Raw genomic sequence first — 6000 nt, 5'->3', positions numbered from 1 at the left:
GCTCTTTATTTTAATTCTTTCAAAGCCAAGAATCCTCAACTGCTCTCCAAACACTTTACATTTTAAAATATTTCAAATATGATAAAGATTACTTCAGTAATAATTTATCCTCATTTCTACTGAAAATGTAGGATTAGAACAATCTAGATTAATATTTAGTTTTATAACATATTATAGTTTTAAAGAATAAAAATTTGTACCATTTTGTAAGAGGTCTTTTAGAAGAGTGACCTCTTCAAAAATCTTCACTTGCAGTAAAAGTATTATATTTTTATCTCTGTGGCCCGTGGCGCTTGATGCGACCGATAAGAGGATTGGAAGTAAAAACAAAATGAATTTTTGTTTCCAATTTAGATTTCTGTAATAGAAAGTTTTATTGATTTATGTTTTGAAAAGTCATTGTGTGTGTGTGTGTGGTGTGTGTGTGTGTGTGTATGATATAATGCACATTTCTCACATTTTTCTGGGCAGGTGAGCAGAAGCTAAACATTATAGACACCATCTTTAATCTAAATGTGTTACATGTGGATTAGTTTAATATTAAATATCATCGCATCAACATTAGTAAGATTTACCCAAATTTTAGATTACATATTAACATAAAAATATACAAGATTTATTATCCTTATCTTTCCAAAATTGCAGGCTGCTTCTTGATAACAAAATTCTATTATTAGTGAATCTCACTAAATTTTTTATAAGTCAGTATATTTGAATTATTGAGTAACTATTTTTAGAAAGAGCATTTTTCAAACTTGATTTGTTTAAAAAATAACAACAAAAAAGCAAACAAAAAGAAACTAAAACTCATGGAAACATCTATTTTTGGATAGCATGTTCTGTTTTAAATTATTTCATATTAACCAAGAATACCATTCCTTTTGGCTAATATATATTGGGAAAAGCATAATATTGATTTCTTTTGACAAGGTACAAATCTTTAGATTCATAGTTTGTGCAGTGGGTACCGATTGTTGAGATATTCATTCCTTTTCCAAAGTATTGTTATTTGGTTAAGAAGTTTATTTCATAACAATGTCCTTGGAGTTTCTATCCACTGCTCTCTACCTTGACTTTAGGTTAATCAAAGCTTTGCAAATGAAAATTTAAGGGACTTTGGTAGTTTGTGCAGAAGCCTGTTTAAAAGAGGCTTCTAGTTCTCAGGTGGTAAGTAGACTTGATTCATTTGTACCTGCTTTAATACCTGCCTAGTGCTTGTATGTTTTCTGTAGATTCTTATTTGTTGCAAGTATTTAGCCAAGGTATCAGATCTGATGATAACTTCAGCTAGACTCAAAAGCCTGAAGAAGGAAATAGCTACTGCTGTTCCCCTTCTGAATCATCATCATCATCGTTTAACGTCCGTTCTCCATGCTAGCATGGGTTGGACGAATAAGCCACTTAAATGGCCTTAGAGTTACTGGTCTTTGGGTGTATACTGGCTGTTGTGGTATTCATTCTTTTTCCAAGTAAAATAATATATCTTTGAATTTAACCATCTTTCAAGTCTAGCTTAATGCAACTTGCCTCTTAATTTCTTTTTATTAGCATCATAATGCAACAATACCATCAACACCTTTAATTAGATCTATTTTCTAGTTTATAACATTAACGGAAATAAGAACGAAACAATTAAGATCTCAAAGAGAAGAACAAGTTCACAAGTTTGGAGGAGGTGCACAGGCAAATCACAGGTGAATATCTGAATATCAACCTCAGAAGAATCAATGTTAGTATGAGCCCCAGTGAGATTTGAATTCAAATGTAAAGGTGCATATGTAAATATGGCAAGGCATTTAATCCATCAAGCAACCATTACAACCACTCAAAATCATCATCATCATCATCATCTAGCATGGATTGGATGATTTAACAGCAGCTGGTGAGTGAGAGGACTGGGAAAATCCAGGCCTGCCTATAAGAGATTACCAAAACCAAGATAAGAATAAATCACCTCCTTTATGTGGATGACCTTATATAAAATAATATGGATGACCTTAATATATACAAAATAATATGGATGACCTTAATATGTATATACAAAAAGTAAGACAGACCTGGATTCTGTGATCCAAACAGCGAGAGTGTTCTTAAAGATATTGGAATGCAGTTTGGGGTAGATAAGTGCACAGCACTATGTAAAGAGGATGGAAGATAATGTCTGATGGCATAAAATTACAAGACAACATATTTCAATTACTATGGAATAATGAAGGCTACAGATACCCAGGGGTACTGCAAGATGATAAGATAATGGAAAAAGAAATGAAATAAAAAAGTCACTAAAGAGAGAATTAGGAAGATGCTTGAAATAAAATTAGACAGAAGAAACATCATTAAAAGTCCTAAATACATGGGCAATGCTTCCTTTCTGAAGTGGACAAAGATTGAACTGCAGATCTTGGACAGATGAACTGGAAAGCTACTAAGAAGGCACACAACGCCATGCTATCCTAAAAGTATTATTGACCAACTCTGTCTGCAAGGAGGGAAGATGGTAGAGGGTAACTAAACATGGAAGACACTGTTGGTTCTGTGATAATGGGTGTGAAAAGTTATTTTGTACAGAGAGAGAGATACCCAGAAAGTGACTGAGACCAGAGGGCTTTGCCTCTCATTTTTTCAGGGGTCAATAAAGATGAAAGACAAAGTTGACCTCAGCAGAAGTGGAACTCAGAACATAAACATGGATGAAATGTCACCAAACATTCAGCCTGGCATGCTGGCTTGCTGCCATAATAATAATAATAATAATAATAATAATATAATAATAATAATAATAATAATAATAATAATAATAATAATAATAATGGTTTCGAATTTTGGCACAGGGCCAGCAATTTCGAGAGGGAGGAGTTAAGTCAATTAGATCAACCCCAGTACTTAACTGGTACTTATTTTATCAAGCTTGTAATGATGTGAGGTAAAGCTGACCATGGCAGTATTTGAACCTAGAACATAAAGAAGCATGAAATGCTAGTAAACATTTTTACCCAGCGTGCTAAAAGTTTTGCCATAAGAAAAAAAAGCAGATGTGAAATGAAATGAAAATGAATAAGAACAATGATTCATTTTATTGTTACAAAGACAATGGATGAAACAGACATTATACAAACAAATTGTAAAAACAACAGGAGATTACACAGAGTTAATTACGGAAAATAAAAAAAAAGAACATCCCTAAAAAAGTAGGCGGTAGGAGACTACGCAGCAGCAGCAGGGAACATTATGAAAAAGCAGTCATTAATGTTGCTTAGTAGCTTTTCATCAGACAAGAAGGCCAACTTTGTGTCTTTGTTGACTAAGATAAGAACAAAAAGGATAAGCAAATTGATTCTATATCTGCAGCAACAAATTTTTCATGACAAATTGGTTGAGACTTCAAACATCTCCAGTCGGAATCTGAAGCAGCAAAACCAGACCCAAACACAGCAAATAATCATGACCAATATTTTCACAAACTGGAAGCTTCGTGTGTCATCGTCATCATCACGACCACCACCACCACCACCACCAGTCTGATTTGGCAGGGTTTCTATGGCTGGATGCCCTTCCTAACACCAAACACTTTACAGAGTGTACTGAGTGCTTTTACATGGCACCGTACAGGGGTGCTTTTATATTTTTATATTTTTTATATTTTTTATTTTATATTTTTATTTTATTTTATATTTTATTTCATATTTCATATTTTCGACAGGTGCTTTTATATTCATCTTGTGTTGAGTCAAACGTTTTGCAACGTTTCTGTTACTTATTTATTCTATTTGTTAGGCTTCCAGAACTGCAGCCTGACCTTCAAAGCCGAGGCCAGTGTGTTTCATCATCTGAGGCCACATAATTGATGTAGGTGTTGGTTGTGTGGTTAATATGCTTGCTTTGCAACCACGTGGTCTTGGGTTCAGACCCACTGTGTGATACTTTGGCAAGTGCCTTCTTCTATAGTCCCAAGCCAACCAAAGCCTTGTGAGTGAATTTAATTGACAAAAATAGAAATAAACCTAATATATACATATGTATATAAATATGATTTTTAGGAAGTCAAATGTTGCGCCCAGTCATAGGGTGACCATTGGTTTTGTAGCTATAAAGTGCTTAACAGTGTAGGTGACTCGTCAGACTTAAATAGCTGAAGGAACATACCTCTCTAAAACTGGAGGAAGATGGATGTATATGTGTTTGTACCTTTGACATCATATGATGGTTGTAAACAAGCCTCATCATTAAACAAAAAATGCTATTTGTTTCCCATCTTTCATGGAAAATCTGTCTGGTTATCAGGAAATATTACCTTGCTTGGAAACAATTAAGGGTTGAGCAGAGGAAAGGCATCCAGTCAGAAAAATCTGCCGCAACAAATTCTGTCTGATTCATGGAAGCAAAAAAATGGATGCCAAATGATGATGATAATTAGGATGATGAGGATGGTATGTGTGTGTGTGTGTGTGTGTGTGTGTGTGTGTGAGAGAGAGAGAGAGAGAGAGAGAGAGAGAGAGAGAGAGAGAGAGAGAGAGAGAGAGAGAGAGAGAGAGAGAGAGAGAAAACAAACTATTGCTGGCGTGAATGGGACAAAAGCAGGAACATTTGTGATATAGAAGTCGACAATAAACAAATAAATAGAAAGTAATATAGACAACTCTCCTGTTAGAGATGACAAATGTTATCGATAGAGGGCATTCCATGAGACAATACACCACACTATATGAAGAAGTCTCACACTGGCTGTGATAAAATATACTCAAAGACATAATAACATAGCAAAGCCACTCAACATCTGCTTAGTCACCAAGTTTCAACTACTTGAAGGAAAAACTCTTTAGGACAGATATCAACCACATCTGTCTTTGACATTGTGAAAATGCCAGGCAAGATTATTAGAGAATTCTTACAGAACATTTAACCCTGAAGAGTTCAATGCAAGTTTTCTATTGAATGTACTTGTTAACCTTAGTCATGAAGATTTACTGAAGTCTTGTTTCAAGAAAAGAAACTTGATGTATTCCTCAATTTATAAATAACGGTTTCTAATTCAGTTCTTCAGAATTCAGATTCCTCTGTCAAATCTAATGCATATTCATATTGTTTTGAATTAATCAAGCATTATCTTGTAGCACTGACATTTCAATAATGTGATCCTTTAGTTTTAGAATGACATTGTAACATTGTAAGGTAAGTGTCAGAGGCCAGATATAACTGGTACGAACACAAAAGAGGTAGAATATTTGCACTGGATATGGCTAGTTTAAATGCTAAAGGATTAGGTATATGGCTAGCAATCTTGAAAGGAAGGGTTTAAACTATTACATCAATCCTCAATACTCGACTAGTACTTTACTTTATCAGCTCTGTAAGAATAAAATTCAATATTGCTCTAGGTGTGATTTGAACTCAGATTGTAAAGACACACAAAAAAAAAAAAAATACTGCAAACTGCCCTTCAAGCCATAAATAATAAATATCATAATAACTAAATTTATTTTCAAGTTACCATGCAGAAAATATATATTTTAAATTATTGTTGAAGTAGAGTGAATTTTCCAACTTAATAACTCATCAATTTTGTGGCTTTTTCTCTCTTATTACATTTTGATTGATATTATTTCTGAATATATTTAAGTGGCTAAGTACACAAACATGCATACATGTGCACATGCACACACACAAGATAGATAGAAAGCTGAATAGATAGGCAGATAGATATGAAAACACATATTCAAACACACCATTGGAAATGGCTGGAATTAAATATCTTATAACAGCACAACTGCAGGTGGCCTACAATATAACTGCAGATGCAATTTCAAAAATAACTGCATTAATTATTTTCATTGGAAAGAAACTTAATAGGGATTATTGTGAACAATATTTCAATATGTATGTAAATTTCAAATTAAACTCACTCCTCACCCCTCTCTCTTTCTCACACATCTAATGAACTACGAATGATACAAACAAGAACTTTCTGGTGCAACGGCTTTGTTACATATTTCCCCTAACTTT

General features: G+C 33.8%; 1 protein-coding gene across 1 annotated transcript in view; it reads right to left on the bottom strand.

Moving 5' to 3' along the window:
- The window catches only part of LOC115217806, a 549517-nt gene that overhangs the window by 521381 nt on the left and 22136 nt on the right, over window positions 1–6000 (bottom strand). The gene's annotated exons all lie outside the window — the stretch shown is intronic.

This window comes from Octopus sinensis, linkage group LG12, assembly GCF_006345805.1.
Source record: "Octopus sinensis linkage group LG12, ASM634580v1, whole genome shotgun sequence".
Classification (NCBI taxonomy): Eukaryota; Metazoa; Mollusca; class Cephalopoda; order Octopoda; family Octopodidae; genus Octopus; species Octopus sinensis.
This window is presented reverse-complemented; position numbering and strand designations above follow the sequence as displayed.